The sequence below is a fragment of the Athene noctua genome, chromosome 1, assembly GCF_965140245.1.
Source record: "Athene noctua chromosome 1, bAthNoc1.hap1.1, whole genome shotgun sequence".
Taxonomy (NCBI): domain Eukaryota; kingdom Metazoa; phylum Chordata; class Aves; order Strigiformes; family Strigidae; genus Athene; species Athene noctua.
Genome location: NC_134037.1, coordinates 87205818 through 87227137, shown reverse-complemented (window position 1 = coordinate 87227137; position 21320 = coordinate 87205818). Strand labels below are relative to the sequence as shown.

General features: G+C 37.5%; 1 protein-coding gene across 1 annotated transcript in view; it reads right to left on the bottom strand.

Moving 5' to 3' along the window:
* The window catches only part of CHRM3 (cholinergic receptor muscarinic 3), a 292325-nt gene that overhangs the window by 181260 nt on the left and 89745 nt on the right, over nt 1-21320 (bottom strand). The window contains exon 2 of the mRNA XM_074925456.1: nt 20756-20865. The gene's annotated coding sequence lies outside the window, so the exon portion shown is untranslated. The remainder of the gene's footprint in view (nt 1-20755; nt 20866-21320) is intronic.

Sequence of the window (21320 nt, the reverse complement as noted above, 5' to 3'; positions counted from 1 at the left end):
CAAAACAATATTAGCTCTTTTTGTTTTCTGCATACTTCCATGCCAAATTCTCTTCATGCTGAATATAATATCTTTTAAGGACTATTTAAATGTTTTCCAAATAGCATACCGGAAGATCGCCCTAGACACAAGAATGAGTTTCTCCGTTACCTCTTAACCTGTAGATTTTGGCAAGCATGGAAATCACATATATCCATCAAACAACATAATGGCCAATAAGTACCTTTTTGGACCTTTCACCTATTTTAGATTTTGGATCATTTTTCTTCATCCTCTATTTTTATTAGCACTCTACAATAAAAGTTTTCTCATGAGATCACTGGAGTTCATGCACGTGACTTTTTTTTCCATTAATTCAGTGAAAATTTTAAAAAAAATGTAGAGAGAAGGAATTTGATCTCTGCTGAAAAAGGGAACAGAGGGAGAAAAAGGCAAGTAATGGTTTTCAGAATGACTGTGGAGAAATAGGTATGATTGACAAGTACAAAATGCTGCAGAGGATACCAAAAAGCACAAAACCTGGCTTAACAGTTGTTACTTCACTACCTACAATGTCAGAAGAAAAGAGGCAAACTGTATGCTCTGTTTATTTTCATTCCCTGTAAAGCACTTTGCACTTAGCAGATGCCAGCATATGTTTTGACTAGAAACACACAATTAAACTTGCCTGGAAATAACCAACTACAAAAGGTAGGGGAATAAATAGAGTTGAGCCACTTCACACTAGCTCACAGGCAGCAGTACCACCCAGCAGGACAATCTATCAGCTACAGTAGCCAAAGCAAGTTGACTGTAAGGAAGTTCATTTGAGTATGGAACTGTAATTGTAGAAGGGGTGAAAAGAGCCCACTACACAGAACAAAAGCCACCTATGTTTCTTATACAGAGAACCCATTGCAACCACTCTGAATTGCTACTGTATTTTCAATATTATTTATACCTCTCCATCACCACAGTTGAGACTACAGGATTATTTTTTTTTTTGTTTGGTAGGTTTCTAGTTGAGTTTTTTTGAGGAAAATCCCCAAAGTTCTAGACATTCAGCTCTGGCCCTCTGCCGTGTTGCATTCTGCAACTCCCAGCCCTAGGCCTGCCCCATTTCCAACCCTTTGTTTATACATTTCAGTTTTTGTATTTTGACTAGCTTTGCTAGCTCCATACACTCCATTTTATTTTTGTCCTACACCCATCATTTCATCCTCTTTCACCAAGCCAAGAGATTCCCCTCAGGAGACTGGAAAGCCACTTGCCCCTCTTCCATGGTTTACTGACTCAGTAAACACAGTTTCTGAATTTTGCTTGGGTAGCACTGTAAATATTCACCCCAAAATTCCTGAGCACTGGAGTTAACTTGTTCAGCCCAGTCACATTTGAAACAGGCCAGCATTGGCAAGCACAAGAGAAGAAATATCCTCTGGAAACCAACAGTTCAAAAAAAGCCTCTTCAGTATGCTGTGTAACAATTTATGTAAAACTGTCTCAATGAAAAAAAAAAGAAGAAAAACAAAAGCAGAGCAAGAGTAGACCAGACAACTAAGCAACAGAACCAGCCACCCAGAGTTCACAGATCAATAAATAAAGTTTAACCACATACTACTTAACATCAACCTTCATCTTTCTTATCTTCTGTCTTTAGATATCTTATCCAAAGCAAAATAACACAGATTTTTATTCAAATGAAAGTCATTAATGAATAAAAAGCATGTGTTTCAATTATCCCCCTAAACAGAAAAAGTTCTCTCACAGACATTGATAGAAAAATAGAATATGTATAAAACTACATGTTGAAGATACTACTTGCCAAAATACATGTCTGAACTATATCACAGTTTATGTCACTACTACTATGGAAAAAAACACACAAATTGCTTTGCTGATAAGGACCCTGGAATGCCTCTGTGGTCTAACAGGAATAAAAGAGAATGGAGACTCTACCTGCCTCCCTCTGCTTCCTCAGTAGCAATAATGTACTCTTTGTGCAGATTAAACCACAAATTCCATTTATGCGATATTAGTGTGAAGGAGTTTAAAGCCCTTGTAACAGGAAAGAAGGTTAAGTTCATGTTTCAACAGCAGGAACAAATTCAAACATGGTGATGAGAAAATTAACTGACCAATTCATTAGGCACAAAACACCTCATTTGACAACAACTTTAAAAAGCATTACGCCACAGGCATTGCTTCTTTTGCATTTGTATTTTCTGAATCCTCACAGCACTGTGACACTTCCTTTAGAGTTAATCCTGATTTATCCTGGGCTAGAGAAGACTATACATTAAAGAAGCATACACACTTAGGGCTCAGCCCTGCAACGTGTGGAGTGTTCTGGCTGCTAGCCACCAGTGCACTTAGGCATATGTTTTATTTTAAACACACAAGCAGTTCCACTGAAATTCAGAGACAAAGTCACAGTATGGATAGAGCCAGATTATGTCCCCCAAAACGTGAAGCCATATTTTAAAAAAAAAGGACAAAGCACAACTTAAAACTAACACAATCATTTTGCTGGGTCAGGTAAATCTGTCCTAGCAGACAAGCTGTTCAATAGGGTCAGAGAGGTGTCTCAGCCTGCTCATGGCTCAGGTATGCTCCTAAATGGGCCACACATGACAAAATGATTTTGCAGAAAGCACTGTAAGCATTCAAAGGAAAGTTCATCAATATCACCCCTAGCTGCCAAAACCAAAAAGAAAGGCAGAAACTGAAACCTGAAGGATATCCTTAATTCTCATCTGGTGGGCAGGGCTCTGCATCATGAAGGACGTGTGCACCTTTCACAGAGTTGTTCAAGCCTACACTGCTTTTTAACAACTACTCAGGTCTGGCAAATTTCTTTCCTTCTTGACACTTGACATAAGCAATAGAACTCTATGAAATATTCCCCTGAAAATGCTATTAACATTTCAGTGGTAAAATTACACTGTGTCAAGAAGCAGACAAAAATACGTTGCATTTCAGAGTACAGAAAATTTCTGTAGACTCAGTGCTTCTAGGATAGGATTAAAAAAAAAAGAGATCAAGACCACTTTTACTTGTGTGCCTAAATATTAATTTACCTTTCAGATGACAAAAATGAAACTATTATTGTATCCTATTATGATCAGAAATTCTGAAATGTGAATCTTCCATAATGCACCAATTTTATTTGAAAACAAATCTGTTTTTAATTTCAAGATCACAAATTAATGTTAGCATATTTAATATCCCTTGCTCAAATACATCTACAATTTAAATAAATTTTGTTACATACTGCAATCTGCATCTTGAGTGACAACCTCTGCACTGGTTATCAGCCTAGAGGGATGAGATAATAAATAACCCCCTCGCTTCAAGAAGTATTTTATAATGCAAAATGTCACAGCTCTGTAAAGCAGTGTTAGCATATCTGAGCAAATTGTTGTATCAATGACATTTTAAAACTTTAGAGAATAGGAACTTTAAAGTAACAGATCAAGAGCACACTGTTCTTGATTTTACAGCACATAAAAATGTAATGCTTCCACCACTGCAGCTGAGTGTTCCTCAGCTTCTTCAACACCATTGTATTAAAAAATAAAAATAAATTTTTAAATAGAAGAAAAAATCTAATTAGAAAAGCTTTCACTAGCTTCAGTCACTACTAGTGTACACAATATTCCCACCTTTTCCCTGACTAAAATTCTCACTTGTTTTACCAGGTTTGCTGGGAAACAAGTAATTGAGAAACTTGGTTCAAAGCTTTAAGCACCTTGATGAAAGGATCAAACAACACGCATCTGAGCTACAGGTTGCACAAATCTCTTGGATCTGCACAGCGGGGACGAAAATCTTGCAGCTTAGAGGAAAGGTTGGGACAGGATCCTGAGAAGAAGGCTCCAGGTGGCAGTTTGTGCCAGTCTTTGGGACACAGCATTTCTCCCACCTACCTGGGCCGGGGGACACAGACCCACCACCCTGGGATCCAGATGAGGATCAGTCACAGAATCATTGAATCATAGAATCATTTGGGTCGGAAAAGACCTTTAAGATCATTGAGTCCAACCATTAACCTAATACTGTCAAGTCCACCACTAAACCATGTCCCTAAGCACTATGTTTACATATCTTTTAAACACCTCCAGGGATGGTGACTCAACCACTTCCCTGGGAAGCCTGTTCCACAGTTTGGTAACACTTCTGTTGAAGAATTTTTTCCTAACATCCAATCTAAACCTTCCCTGGAACAACTTGAGGCCATTTCCTCTTGTCCTATCACTTGTTACCTGGGACAACAAATCAACACCCACCTTGCTACAGCCTCCTTTCAGGTAGTTGTACAGAGCGATCAGATCTCCCTTCAGCCTTCTATTCTCCAGGCTAAACAACCCCAGTTCCCTCAGCCACTCTTCACATGACTTGTTCTTCAGAGCCTTCATCAGCTCTGTTGCCCTTCTCTGGACACGCTCCACTCCCAACAAGGGCCCCCTTCTAGTGAGGGGCCCAAAACTGAACACAGCACTAGACGTACGGCCTCACCAGTGCTGAGTACCCCAGTCCTGCTGGCCACGCTATTTCTGATATAAGCCAGGATGCCATTGGCCTTCTTGGCCACCTGGGCACACTGCTGGCTCATATTCAGCCAGCTGTCAATCAACACCCCCAGGTCGTTTTCCACCAGGCAGCTTTCCAGCCACTCTTCCCCAAGACTGTAGCGTTGCATGGGGTTCTTGTGACTGAAGTGCAGGACCCAGCATTTGACCTTGTTGAACCTTATACAACTGGCCTCAGGCCATCAATTCAGCCTGTCCAGATCCCTCTGTAGAGCTTTTCTACCCTTGAGCAGATGAACACTCTCACTCAACTTGTGTCATCTGCAAACGTATTGAGGGTAAACTCTGCAGTGCCTCACCTGCTGGGAAAGAAAAAGCTGCCATAAAGTAACGTCAAGGCATACAAGTACAGCCTCCAGATGTGATAAAGAACATAGCAAAAGCACAGGGTATAATTTGTTTGTGCCCCATCAAGATAAAAGAGAAGTTAATGAGTAAATTACTGATTTGCCTCTATGGATTGCATTCAGCTGGCAGTTCCATGCTACAGAGGGATTATCTTTTGTCATGGCTGCAGGAGTCGCTAGAGTTTAGAAAGCTGACAAATTTTCAAGAGGGAGAACAGAGATTTCAGGTTAAAAATGAGTCTTAAATGTTACAGAGTCTGAGAAAATAAAGGGGTGGAGGGGATGGGGGGGAGGACTTAAACACAGGGCACAGTCAAAGAGAAGGAGAACAATTTCATCAGTGAATTTGGCTTCATAATTACGTGCAGTATTAGCTGAGAAGAGGAACTGTCTGCACAAGAAAAGGTAGGCACGAGCAGGAGGGGGATACTTGTCAGTCCCATGAAGGTTTTTGTCAGATGCAAAAGTGCTTCAAAGCTGTAAGAAAAGGCATTTTTCATATATTTTAACATATTCCTTTTTAACATCTAGATCTGTGCATTTTTTTGTGCTAAGACTCTTTGAGTATATTGTAACATACCTTTCAGGTGCTGAAATACTCCCAGCCATTTCCGCCACTCTGGCAGTTGTGATGTATACTGTTCAGAAGGATGGGTTCAATATACTTCCCCAGTGCTGTGAGACCTCTGTTTATAACTTTCTTTTTGGCCCTGCCCTGTAGTGCTTAACTCTATCAGTTATCATCAACACAACAGATTAGATTACTGAGCTGTGACAGCCTGTAGAAAAAGACTCAGTCCAAGGTACTACTCTATCTGCTCTGCTTCTCCTGATGCCAGTAGCTTCGCTGTTAAGAGCTGCAGCTAGGAAGTTCTGTATTTGTTTGTTTTAACGGGTATCCCATATGGATAAACAACACCGTTCTTCAGACCTGATTAGATTAGTTGACAAGGAATCAGTCCCATTATGTTGCTATGCCCCAATGTTTTACTGTTCTCCAATAAATCAGTAAAGCGGTCATGCCTCTAAGAGCCATCCCGTTTCCGTGAATGGATTGTATATGTACAGCTCTAGAAAGGTGAGCTTCAGATACTGAGATGCTCAATAGCAAAGGGTCATATGATCCATTTAATGTATTTATCAAATTCATTATTTGTATTTCTGAGCTGCTGCTTAGTCCAACTGCCCTAATGATTAAGAGCTTCCCTTCTAACTCCTAAACTACATTTATACATAGTTCATACCATTTGGTCTTGTGTAAAAATTACTCTTCTGTTTAATAAGGGTTGGTCTTCATTATTTTCTTTCAAGGACAATGACAGTGAAAGAAAAACAAAACAAAAAGAAAACTCACCCCAAAACAGCACCAGCACCTCATTAAAAGTCAAGTAGTTTGTAAAGCAACTGTTGTCAGCAAACAAAGCAACAATCAGTTTTGAATCCATAAATATATCCAGCAGTAAATAGGGGGAAAAACACATCCTGAAATATCTTTCACAAGAAAGAAGAAACAAGGGTGGTAGTGACAAAAAAAGCCTGCATAAAAGCAGAGACACAAATGAAGCAGACTTAGCAAAGTCATCAGAGCTTATTCAGGCCCTCCCACAGAGCCAAGTAAATATTAAAGAGGTCCGTTTAAGAAAAAAAGAAGGGTAAATTTCTATTTGTATTGAAGCCCACTATAAACCTCATTTGGATGGCAATTTAATAATTATTTCACCAAATTGCTAAATACAGATAGGAAACAAAGCCAAACCCAATCAGAACTTACAAAAAGTACTGAAGTAACAACTCCACTGTTACCACTGACAATTTTGCCCCTTTCTCACCGACAAACGAGGGCTCTGAATGAACTGAGAAGCAAGGGACACAAACAATCAGACATTGTTGGCAAACAGAGGGATAGGAGCTGCATTGCAAAGCAGTGACAAGTCTGGACAATGTCCCCTCTGCACTACACCTGCCCAGACATAGCCTAGGGACCTCATGCAGAAAGCCAGGTTACAAATCATGGCTTCAAGGCACTGTTTAACCTCTTGTTGGAGTGCTTCATTAAGCTACACTGGCACTGCACATCTCAGGACTGCCTTTCTATCCTGCTACCCCTGTCTGGTGACACAGTTGTAGCTGCCACTGCAGCCTGGGATCAGATTTTGGGCAGGCACACTAGCAGACAGCTGATGCCAACCTCTGAAGAAAAGCAAAGAGATGGTGGGCTGAGGAAAGTTAACCAACCATGTTAGCATCATAGCTGATGCATGGTGAAAGCAACAGCTTTCATTTTGCTAATGCTTGGACAGGTAGAGATTTCAGCACGTGCAAATGGAAGGAAATAGTAGATGTCGTATCATATCATACCTTCCACTATGAGTTACTGTAGTTCTTTCTGCAACCAATATGAGAAGAGTTCCCTTCCTGAAATAAAAGTTACTTTCAAACTGATTTTCAACTGATCAAGACAGCCCAAAACACTTTAATAAGGTTAATAACTGCTCTCCTGACCCTACCAAAAAGATCATTATCCTCAATCAGACTAGACATGGTTAGAAAACCAAATTACAAGGAACATATTTACAGACTTTTACTAAAGAAAAAGCTGAATAGCTGCATAATTCAAAAATATCTCCACATTCCACTCAATCTCAATTCGATGAATTTACAGATTGTAAATTTGATACGCTGTCCACTTCTCTGTCTAAAGTCCTGAAAAACAGTCCTGTACTAATCAATATTAGTCCACATACTTTCTATTTTTCCAATTAAATTGAATGATAAAATCTCCATGTTGAAACACAAAAAAGTTGACACAGCCACCTCCACTCTGGGAAAAATTAACCAAGCAGAGTTAATTAAAGCACATTTGAACAATTAGAAAAATATTTTTTTTAAAAAGTAAATATATATACAGTAGAGTCAACTGCTTTGATTATATTTTGTGTGACCAACAAGATGTGTCTAGAAAAAGACTCACAGCAGGAAAAAAAAAAAAAGAGAGCTCAGACAGCTAATTAATACTGCTAATTTACCTTGTACCCTAACAGGCCACTTACTGTCATCTGCACTCTGTCAAAGAGTAGATGGTGACAGTTCTCAAGCATTGCTAGTAAATTATTTTCATTTTGCCCTTTCCCTCATAAACAAAACACCACAGTGACAGAAGCTGCTTGACCTACTTTCTAAGGAAAAGATTTCCAAAGAAACACTCCCACCCTAAGAGGCAAGCAGAAAGCCTTGAAGAGCAGAAATTTCCCAACTTCCAAACAAAAGATATTTTAAGTACATATGCAGTTTTTCTTTCCCTTTGCAATGCCCCTCCACCTCCCCCCACCCCTTCAGCCCTATTATGCCTGATTTCTGCTCTATTTTCTTTATACCTCCAATATATGTAAGAGCACACAAACTAGCTACTAAATTGAGCCACTGGTCTTTTCCAATCATGTCACAGATGTCTTAAATTAACTTCACCTATTCTTTTCCCAGATTATGAATTTTTATTTATCCATATACTCCATATGTGGAAGCCCCACAACTGCAGTGAAAGCATAGATATAATGATAGTTTATCACATTAGGCCACAACACGTTTTCTCCAGATCTCAGGGACCTGCAGGACTTTTAAGAGACTGCAAGAGTTCTAACAAACTTGCTGTGTTACTTCACAGGGGTGAAGTAACCTCCTGGAAAAGTCGGCTTCTCTTAACTTGTAAATAATTCTCTTAACTGCACTATTTCATGCCTGAACAGCAGCGAGTCCTAAAGTCATAAAATGACATTCTGCCATGGATCTTCCCTTTGAAACCTCAGTGTTAGTGACTGCTGTGCAACTACAATTTCAAGATGGCCAGCCTTGGTTTATCCTTGCTTTTTTTATCCCTATTGTTGTATCCCAAAATGCCCGTTCCTTCCATTTTCCTCCACCTCAACACTCTCTAAAGCAATGACAGGCTTTTCCTAATGAGCTTGTGCTGGGGCACAGCAACCACTGCCCTCTCAGTTGAGCCAGGGGAGTATGATTCTTTGCAGAAATGAAGTGGTTTACAGCCAACAGTTGCTCATACATTTCAGAGTAAATTCTTTGTCCACAAAGAAGCTCCTACTTCTTACGCTTAATGCAATTACTCACATAACTGGGTGGCACATGAAGACCCACACTGTAACAGCTATTCATGGATAATGGGTTAGTTACACTACCCATATTAAATAATGGGGAAAGGTGATGGTTTATTGGTTTTAATTGGCATAACACAAAATTCCATTTGGAAAAAAACATAGTTTTTGAATTAATTTATTTGAAAAGAAGCATGGATTTATATAGTAAGAGAAAAAAAGGTATTCACAGAATTTAACTGTATTTTGGGATGCAGGAAAATGTTACTATGAGTTGGGAAACTTACAAAAACCTGTATTCAAAAACTTCCTGGAATCTCCCTGTTCCTAAGGACTGGTGCAGACAAGCAAAATATTGCTGGAAGTTAGTGACATCTATGCTGCCTGGGGATCAGACACAGGGGAGGAGGGAAAGGGGTAGCACATTCAGCTTCAGTGCAGAGTGAGTCCTTCTCAAGTCTGCTGGGATGGCCAATCATGCCATCATGAAAGCATTTCTCCAATTAGTTTATTTTTCACCTATCACATCAGAGAACTGAAACCTTAAGGATTAAAGAAAGCAATAGTTATATAGTCCATCAAGTTTGAGAAGTGTCCAATTATTCTAATAACTTAGTTCAGACTGAGCACAGGCAGCTTTTTAATTGCACTGTATCACATACCTTCAACAAGTTAAAGCATTCTTAACAACAGCATGACCAGATTGTGACAAATTTATTTGTACATGAATATTGTTGTCTTGCTTTGGCTTTCTTCTCTTACATGCCTAAGGGAGAGGACAGATAGAGCAAAAGAGCTTTAATTCATTCCTTCAAATATTTAGGAGCTTATCAGTAATCAGACATCTTATAATCATGAATTCAATCCAAAATTCATAGAACACTGGGAGCAAAAATAAAAGTCAAACATAATCAAAAGCTCTGTCAACAGTGTTACAGTTCACAGAAATGTAGTATAAAAACAGCTGTGCAAAACATAGTTTACAAGCAAGGTTTACAGCTTTCTTTAATGAAATAGAGGGGAAGTCAATGTTAACAGTCTCATACTCAGTGAAGTGATGATAATAAGACAACATTATTTATCCTCTGAAATAACAATGACTCTTCAGGAACAGCTGATTTGTCCCTTCTGTTATAAATGGCTCAGGATTATAGACATACATAATGGCAGACGGTGCATGCAGTCCTCTCAGGGACAGCATGAGTTACAAGCTGCTTCTTTCTCTCATCTGTGTCACCCACAAAAGGATGGAAGCTCAGGACAGTATCATGCCACGTGGAGTCACCATGTCCATTCTAAACACAGAAATTAAGGCACCCCTTTCCAACGCCACATACTTTTAAAATGGCCAAAGGTTCTCTCTCTTGTTCAGCTAGATTACACCCAAACACAATGGACAAGAAGTTCCTACATCTTGCAAGAACAGGAAGTTTTTTTCTTGTTCCCCTGCCCAAATAACCCATCGTGCTTCTTAACAATGTTAATATACTTGAAAAGGATTTAAACAATTACCTCTACATACACTCCAAGGTGTCTATTTATGGATTTATTTGAAAGAGCTGTTCTTTCTTATTGTGTAAAGGACAGAGAAGTGGCAAACCTCTCATTAAAAAAAATATATTTTGAATAGATTCTCATCAATTAGGCTCTAGTTCAGGTTTTAAAAATTTGTATTAGAACTTTAACAAATATGGTGAGCTTGTGTTTGATCAACGCAACTACGTAAATTTTCCAAACAGAAGAAATCTGAGTGTTCCTGCTCCATAGCTGACTCACATTCAGAACTAAATCATATGCATGACTATTTTATGACCTTGCTTGGAGTCAACACAAAGTTGAGTTGCACTGCAATTTAAATTACTTCTAAACTTCTTTTGGCAAGAACAATCCCTTGACAGTAACTAGCACTATTCTTTAGAGGCCTGATTTTCTAACACCAACACCTGCATTCATTTAATCTGAGCTTTTCAGACTCATTGGCATCACCTGATGTAGATGTTAATGTGTTGCTTCAGGCTCTTGTTGGAAAGGTTGTTTGATGCCTCAATTTTCATAGGATTCACCAGTTCGAGACAGATCCTTCACTATCCCTGAGTATTGTCACACCCACAAACCCTCTCTCAAAAGCCTTCAGCAGCTCTTTGACTGCTACATAGCTGGGCAGCCTATTAAGCAATTAAATGCTTTTCCTAACATGAAAAATGCTCTCTCCTTCTAATGCAGTGAAGCCAAAATATGAACAATCTTTCAGGCAAGAAAAGGTGGACCATGAGATATTTTAAATACCTCTTATATGTTACTGTAGTGTTACCTATTTCTAGGTGGAATCATTTTTTCCCAGGCATTTGGAGCAAAGCCACCTGGAGGAGGGAACACAACAGCTGCTCAACTGTGCCAAGCAACAAAACAGCTCAGAGGAAGAATTAAAGAACAGCAGACTATATAACTGAAATGTAGCAAGAATGTTATTACAAAAGATGTAATACAAGCTGAAATCTGGTCAGAATAACCCCAAATGGCACATTTTCTTTTATTAGTACAAATGGTTGAAACCTTGCCGTTATTTCTTATCCAAAACATTTCAGCTTTAATGCAAGGCACTGATGAATTACCACTACATAAGAAGGTCTTGTGTAGTGGCAGTCAAGCCATTCACTTCAACCTGGCTGAAGATAAAACTCAGACTGTAAGTATTAAATCCTGAATAAAGCTATATATTCTCCAGTGGGATATAACTTCCACACCACTAAAATGCCCACATTGCTATGATGAAACGCTATTTAACAGAGCACCACAATACTCCTTCAATTAGGAGAGGAAATGAAGACTATCTAACCAATTGAAAACTAAAGATGCGTAAACACATTAAACCAGTAAAGAAGAGCGGACATGGCGAAGACACCAGAATTAAAAAGTTTTTGGATAAAAGCTACTATATTGAATAAACACAGGCAAGACTCTAGTTTGACACTACGCTGAAGCATCGCTGTACTTTTATAGTTGATCCTGTGTAAGGCAAAAGAATCTGGGGCAAAGATTCTTATTAGCTCAGTTCGTATAGGCAACATGAAAGACAACAAGCAGCAGGAGCCTGACCAAAATAAAAAAAAAAAGAGTAAAAAAACCAATAAAATAATAAGATGGACTAAGATTTTCTAGAAAAGGAAACACAGGATTCAATATAAGAGAAATTATATCGCACAAACTAGTTAAATGAGTATTATTGATACACATTACTCTTTTACAGTAACAAATAGAAAAAGTAGAAAATAGTTCAAAAAGTCTTGTTTCTCCCGATCTCATTTTTATTGCAAACAAACTTCTAGTTTTAATACACGTTCTGCTTATATATAAAAAGGCAGCAGGTAGAATACAACATGACAAGTGTGCTGCTTCTGTGAATGTTGAACAATCAAGCAAATAAAAGATATGAAGAACACTACTGTTTTGGATTAAATACTATTATAAATGAAAGCTTTTTTTTTTTTTTCTTTTTTTCCTGTGGTACATAATAATTGTGGTAAAGTATTATATCTTCTAGCTTGAAAGTTTCTATTATTTTAAGAGAACCTTTATGTACTTAAAATGTAGAATTCACTTGAACAAGTGCAGTTGCTCCTGGGATGCAATTGGTATAGCTCAACAAAATAAAAAGAACTATATCAAGCACTGAGTTCTTCATGCTTATCTTGGCCGTTTTTTAAAATAGGAAATAACAATATTGCATGCAAAGCCAACTCCAGAGAGTAATATATCACCTTCTAAGATAAGTATCTAGGATAGATATAAGAGAGGAACTGCCTTCTGGAGCTGCATGACTCTCCCCATCGACAACAGAGAAACACCAGATGAATCCAACCTTTATTATAAAAGATCTGTGTAATAAGAGATGCACGGTAATGGATTCAGAACAAAGATAAAATATGCAATTTAAAAAAAAAATAGAAGTTTTATTTCAAAGGAAAGAAATTACTTTCCAAGTTTGCTCATCTCTCACAATGATCCTCTTTCTTTCCCCCAACTTCTTTTTTGAAGTGTATTTATATATTTTAAACTACTCCTTCAACTTCTTATGTATGTGCACATGTCTATATATATACACCATGCAAAAAAAGACATCATTTAATGACACACAACAAATTAATGTTGAGACATAACAGTATATATTAATCCTTAGAATAATAAATATTATGTCTCACTATTATGCAAAAATCAGTATTCTGATCTATCTAAATTATTGTTTCCTTAATATTAGCATGGCAAAGAACTACTTTTAATACCAAATCTATTCACTGCAGCATTTAAGGAAATAATTTAGCAGAAAAATTAAATTTTGCCAAGAAAAATGCTTACCCACATAAATTTATAGCCCAGATTAGTTGTTATAAACCACTGTAAAATGAAATCAATTAACATAAAATGCAGTCAGAAGACACGTTTATGTAAAGCTGTAGAAAACAGTATAATACAAAGGGAAATAAAATGAGAAGAAAACTGATAAGGGGAAGTGTTACATAATATTACAAAAAGCAGACATTAAACTTAACATAGGAGGATATTAAAGATTACGCTGCTTTTGTCAAAAGCCACTCCACAAAAGACGTTCTTTAAAGTATTGAGGATTTTATGCTGGTTTGCTCCAATTTTGTCAAGGGTATCCAATAGCATTTCAGTGTAACCAGGGTCTGAAAAGGTGAACATTATCTACAAACAGTAGTTACTCTACCAGAAAGTATGACCTATCTACTTGTAAAAATCTGCACTGATCTAGTTTTCTAGCAACAGTTCTGATCTCAGTGAGATAGTTCTAAGCTCACAAATTGCCGCTATCTAGATGCTTTTACTGAAAACAGTAAAAGGGAAAAAAAAATAGTCCCAATTTCTGAATAAATTTACTCAGATTTAACACAGAGCTCATCTAAAAGCAATGAATGCAGAATTGAACTGTGGATGCCTGCTGTAACAGCGTGAATTAAACTTATGAATCACATTCCTCCCCTTCTCAAGCACTTCATTAGTCCTTTCAAAAGCCTAGATTTTGTTTCCCTAAGCTGAGAAATGTAAATTGCTTTTCAGAAGCTGTGCCTTTTCTACCAGTATCTTTTCCCCCATTTCTCCTATTGCTGATGCTGGCTGTGAGAATAATCAAAGTTAGAGGACATATAGGTACTGTATGCATTTAATCAGCTGGAAGTCACAGAACTGCAGTGATTTTTACCAATTTTCTATATTGTACTTTGCAAAGCTACTTTTCGAATGAGTCTTAAAACGATTATGCTCAATTTGGGCACATATCCTTATAACAATTTTCTGCTATCAGATAAAATATGTAATATTGGTCTGTTGAAAATAATTAAAAATACCTCATTGCATAAGTAAATTTCAGTGGCCTATATTGTTCAACAGCTTCATCAGTGACCTGCTGGTTGTCAAAGCAGTCCCACTGGCAAATACACAACTGACAGTAAATTAGGAGTGATGACATGGCTGATTTCAGAGCATCTATTTGGAAAGATCTTTAATAATCTTGAGGTTTGGGCCAACACAAACCTCATGACAATCCCCATGTGCCCAGGTGGGTTCATGGCACAGAATAACCCCTGGTGTGAGTAGGGACCAGGAGCAAAAGGGATTGGGCAGCCAGCCCCGGCATGGGCAAAGCCATGGCTACCCTCATCCAAGTGTGTGATGGTCCTGTCTGAAGTGGGAGGAGCCCTCCAAGAGCCTTACAGCCAACACATCCCTGGGTTTTATTAATACTCAGAGGTAGTCTAATTATTTAGATTATTGGTGGGGGAAAAAAAAAAAAAAAAAGTAATTCAGTCTTTTTTAAACTGCTTTTTTAAATAAAATATTTGCTCTGATTATCAAAGGCCTGCTTTTCTCTCCCACAGTTGAGGCCACATAGCTTTTAAATATCTCAATATTTTCTTGTTTATTTCAGAATTATGGTCATATAAAAATCTAGTTGAAAATATATTTATGTAACATCAAACTCAAAAAGCTCCAAAATAATAATCATTCAGAAATAAACTTTTCCTGTTAACTATGAAAGAACGAAGAAAAAATTGCTGATTGTTCTAAGCAGCATATTACTTATACTATTTCTTTTTTCAGAAATCTTTGTGGAATCCTTTGTGTGAGAAACTCCAGGAGTTAAACTCAGGCTTCTCAAGCATACAGGAAGCACAACCTGACTCCAGCAGTCAATGTCCACCAATCAGGGGACTGATACATTCATTTTTTCTTAAAAAGAAACAATTTTCCATTTTCTAGGCACATATTTGGGTAATTAATCCTATGTAACTTTAACATCCTCAATTTTCATAGTAAGCATTTAGTATATTTTTTCAAACTAGGTATCCATAATTAAAACTGTCTAATCAATTACACTGTAGACCAGGCTGCTGTACAGGTCAGAAGTTGCTTACACAGCAAGAGAGGTGACACCACATGCAGTGATGCCACATGCTGCCTCCTGCCAGCCCCACCACCTTGAGGAATATGAAAGGAGAACACACCTGGCAGCAGATTTACAGAGGCTAAAGTAAGAAAATTCTGAGGTGAATAATCAAAAAACAGCAATTCATATAAATCATATACCATATAAAAGAACTTCCCAAAATTCATCTGTCCCTACCAGCTACGAAGAACCCAAGAGAAGTGGTGAGGACACAACTGCTGGCAGCATCTGGCTTCCAGACTTGCACACAAGCAATGCTGGCCAGATCACCTGGACATGTATTTCATGCTGTAAGAGTATCAGCGTGAGGACACAAATGGGCAAAACCAACTCAGTTGCAGATTATCCAAACTAAAGCCACCTCTCCCTTCAAAAAGATCTATCACTGATTAAGTTGCACTAATTTCCTGCAGCTCAACAAGGTCTAACTTTGAGGGGAGGAGCTGGTGCTGCTAGGGCATCAAGGACAGTCGATCACTGATACGGCTCTCCTAGATCACACACCATTTAAACTCTTCCAGTTTTCCAGCATCCTCCCCTATCAAACTGGTAATGGGTTGGATAGTTCTCTGTATTGCATCTTGGTTTTCCATTAGCAGTGTTACCTTCATAGAAGGAGAATAAGAAAACCAAACAGATCTAAAGTGCTTGCAGTATATTCTTGTATCACTAATTGTTAATGAGAAAAAATACTAGATTAACATTCTAAGGAAAAACACCAATCAGTTTACTAGCATCTGCATGTGACTTTTTTTTTCCCCCTAATAAAATTGGCAAGCCCTCAGTCTTTCGTAGAAAATGGCTGCCATTTCTTTTATAATAGCAGAGTAGAAAGGCTAAAAATTAAATATTAATTCATGGCATATATTTTCAAGCAAGTTTGCTGAAGATTTAAACCCAGCACTTTTGTTAAGAGCCTGGTGCAGTTAAAGAGTATAGAATTTAAACACAACAGTAATGTTACCACAGAGCCTCTTCTCATTCCAAACATCTTTATTCATTTACTATTTTTTTTTAAATGCAAAAAGCCCACAGAGGTAATTACTTGGCATAAATAATTTATGAATTCAGAAGAAAACTATGCACAAATTCAAACCTATAGAAAGTGAAAATATTCTCCTGTCTGCATACAGATAAAGAAATTGCTTGCAGCAGTTCATCTAAAGTCAAATCCTATCACACATTAGAAGGATGTTCTTTAAGAGGAAATAAAATTACACACTGATCCACTGACTAGCACATCAGTCAGGACAGGCTGATAGAGAATCATTAGTTAAGATTCCCTACTAACAGAAAAACATCAGTAGAGAGCACATCAGCAGTAATGCCTCCTAAGTTACTGAGCCTTCTTTTAACCAGTACCTAACTTTGCGGCTAGTTTCTCTGTAGCTTTTGAATCTTCTGTGGCAAAATTTATTCAAGACTCTTGACATGGTGCAGTCCTGGATCACAGTATTAGCTTGAAAATGAAGTTCACAGAAGTATGTGGAAATGAAAGTAAAAGTGCAAAAGGAAGTTCTTACTTTATTTGAATGCACTAAGGCAGCATTAAAAATCTAGTTTAAATTCACCCAAACCAGAAATTTTCAAGACAAACACTAATAGCTATTCCTTTGTTTCTGTTTATTAGCTGCAGGCATCTCAGTTCAAGATATATCTCAGCAGGATTGTAATCACTTCCATAAATAATGCATGCTTCATTTTGATTCTCTCAGTATACCTGCTATGCCATTTATTCTGGCATCCAAACAAAGCCTGTGATGTGTTCGGACAGCCCAGCTAGCAGGTGGCATGGAAGGACAGACCCAGATTCACTGAATGCATCTGTGTGAACTCTGACAGAGCAATGCTCCAAGCAAGATTAGTGGCAGTCTAGAGAACCCTGAATTTCCACAATAAGGAGAACGCAATGGAAATAACAAAAATTGATTGCTTTTAATACTTATTAATGATTATTTACAATTAAAATGGAGGACTTCAGTTATAACACTATCTGTAAACTGCGATGAGCCCTTAACACAGAGAGGCTGAAACAAGAGTTTAGAAGCAGAAACATCCAAAATATAAGCTTCCCATTACTTAGTATTGGTATAGGAGGTTTCAGTACATGGTTCTTGACAGTTGTGAGTTGAGAAATTGAGATCCAGGGCTAGACTTTCTCCATGTTTTCTTCTTGTTGCCTTTTTCTAAGTCAGGTAACAGAACTGTAATACTACCTAGCAGTTTCTGATGCTGTTTCTTTAAGTTGTTGTCTATATTACATAACACTCAGACAACACTAAGTATTAGGACTTTGGGATACCTACTACAGTTTTTATTGAGCTTCTCAGACTTATTTTCAGTGTGCCCTCCAAGTAAGTTGATGTGATTATGTAATAAAAACTCATTCTTTATTCTTATAACAACATATGGTCTGAACCACTTATCTTGTTTGTAGATGTCCTGACCTTTAATGTTTTATATAGTCTCTTTTTAATTATCATGTCTCCTAAACAGCATCTGGTTTTTGCTCTTTATTGCTTGTCATCCTGTGCTGACTTTACATATTCAATATCTTTTAAAAAATCCTTTCAATATTCAAATACTATATGACGTTTCTCAATATATATAGGAGAAAATTAACATTTTCCACTTTTTATTGTTGTTAATGTGTTTGTTTGTTCATCTCAGTAGACTTGACTGCTTTCCAGCCATAAAAAAACCTGCTGAAGTTGTTATCAGCTGATCCACTGCAGAATGAAGATACAGAAGACACTCAATAACTAGAGGCTGATGTACAATATTGCATTTCCAGTACTTCCTTGTAAGAGATACCATTTCCCTTTCATGTAAGTTCTTTTCATATCCTACCATCTAAAAGCCTGACTTCATCATCTTAACGTATCTTTCTGTAGTAGGTTTCCCTGGTCTAGCTGACAGAGTATAGGATTTGGGAACAAACTAGAACTATTATTATCATCAGTATTATTTTACGGATTCTAAGTATATATTACAATTTTGAATATCATTTCTTCTTTTGTAGGGCTTGAATTTGACATGCAAGTCTTATTTAGCCTCCCGATGTCATTCCGTGAGCTACTGTAGGAAGGGTAGAAAATCTCTAGGTTTCATATCATGTGTGGTGACATTCAGTTTACTGTTTGATGTCCAGCTTAGCTTTAATCTGGTTAGAAAGAAGCAGTGGGCTATTGACAGCCTATGTGAACCTTGTATGAATACAATAGCGAGGGGTGGTAGAGGAATGAAGATGCCCTTTTACGCACACATCCTCTGTGATTAAAGAGTTTGACTGCAAAGAGGAAAAATTCTGACAAGTAAGACTGCCAAAGCAAGCAATGGTTTTTTGTCAGGGCAACACAAACCAGCATTTCTTAAACAATTTAAGACGTGATCACACTTTCTTTTTTTTTTTTAGTTTGCCCACAAAGGAAACACTGTGGACTGGATTCTGTTCTTATGCTGGTGGACACAGGGAATAATTGCAGTAAAACGTGGTGTAGCAGACCTGTGGAAAAGAAGACAAAATCCTGCAGTGTTTACACATATGAAATAGACATCCTTTTCTCTGTTTAAAGAAGTTAGTTCTTCCATCAGACCTGTCACAAAGCTTTTATTTCATCATGAATCAGTGCACATTCAGGATGCAAAAATAGGCTCAGAAATGTATGGCACATTGCTGATAAGGAAGAGGAGAAAAGAAAAGGTCAAGTCTTTGAAGCAAATTGGCTAATTCGGCAAATAAAAAGCCTGGTTGGGGAACAATGCAGAACTCAATGAATACCCGGGGAACTGCCTCGCAGAATCAACAGGTGCTAGATAACCCATCAAACAATATCTTTCTTTCTTCCTCAATACTTTGCCAGCGGAAACAAGTGAGGTGATGTTTTCTTTGCTATTTATCTGGCTCCCTGGTTTCAGAGTTGTATAGTTAGTACCTGGGAGACATATCATTTGAAATGCAAAGCCAGCTGAAGTTGGTAACAGTGAGGCAGGCAGAAGATGCCCTCCAAAGGATGGAAAAGATGTGCTGTATGTCTCTCCATTTCACTGTATAAATACCTACCTCCACCAAAAATAATAGCAACCGTTTTTTCTGTTAATATCTCTATCCATTTATATAGGATATTTAAACACATCTTTCCATTATCAAGCACAAACACACACGTCTGGAAACTGCATTGCCTCTGTCTTTTTGCCCTTTCTATTCTCAATGTTTGCATCTGATTTTCTCACTACTTCTGCATACCTCTAAGAACTTCGAAATCTGGAACAGGAGTAGAAAAGGTAAGATATGCTTCATGCTGGCACGTCATATGTTTTCTAACTTGAACCCGAGACAGACTTAAGTTAAAAAACATTTACAGACAGATTTTAACAATGGCTAAGCAACTCTTCCAGAAAATTCAGTACCATTCACAAACAAGGTTTGGCGTGAGAGCCATGTCCACACCCTTAAAAAGGAGAAGAGGAAGACAGTGGAGATTTTAACCTCAAATGCTTAATCTGATATTTAGACAGGCAACTGGGCTGCTATTTCTGGTGTGTTAAAGAGCTGTCAGTGGAACATTTTGATATCCAAATTTGGTTTGTCAATGCACTTAAGCCAAATGAACAACTAGTGCTTTGGAACTCATTATTGCATGTCTGGACACTGTAAATCAGAAGTGATAGTTCAGTTATACTACGAGGAGCCTTGCTTTTAATATTATTGTTTATACAATACTTAACATTCCTCAAGAATACTATAATAAGATTAATTGTAAGCACAAAACATAGAACCAGTGCAAAAATAAAACTGAAAACTTATTTCTAAATATTTTCTCCAATTTATTTTTTTCCCTATGTTTTGAATTAAATTTGTAACAGTTACAGTTATTTTGTTCCTGAATGCATCGTGGTATGTGTCATACCAAAAAGAACATTTGCCTGGAATGTAATTTTAACTAAGACACTCCACATGGAGGTGAAGTTGCTTTCAAGCTGAAGGGAAAGATAGCGTTTCAAGCTGTGCATCAGGATCTTTGCATGGCTCTAAAATCATCCAAAACAAAAAAGAAAAAATTCGTACGGGTATCTTTTTAACTTAAGTTTTATAAACATTCTCAAACGGCTTAAGAAAAAGAACTGGCTTTTATGTATTCAGTAAATTAACAACTCTAGGCTAGTCCATATGACAACAATGGGAACAACATCCAATGAAGGTCACTGCAAACTTTTAGTTCCTTCCCTGAAGTCAAGCATTTAATAGGCATGTACAGGAACAAAACTTACCATGGACAAGGAAGAGAAGTATATATCATGTTTCAGATGACTGTAAATCATCCAACCGGTAGCCCATTGTACCATACGCCGATGAAAGATTTTGCCATAACCATCAAGATCTTAAAAAAAACCAACAAAAAACAAAACACATAAAAGTTAATCAGACATTGAAACAGGGAAAACTGAATGTTTCTTATTTAAAATACAATTTCACTATTCTTTAAATCATACTATCAAAAAGACTGTTAGAAAAGAGCCTGTTGTACACCATCACCATCCAGCGAGTTTCTTTAACAACCACTGCAATCGAATACATCACTTGCAGTTCTTTTATAGGTTTTTTTTTGGCTTTCAGCTGACTTTTCAGGATTCAGATCTTTTATTCATTGTTGTTTAATGACAATAGTTTTATGCATTAGCATTTTATTCAAAACAACAATTACAAGCTCTATTTTATTTTCCTATTTGTTTCTTTTATGCAGGACTTCACAGTGCACCTTCTACCAAAGCATAAAATCCACATGCCAAAACTAAGTGCAAAGGTGCATGACAGGGAAGAGTACAGGTGCATGTG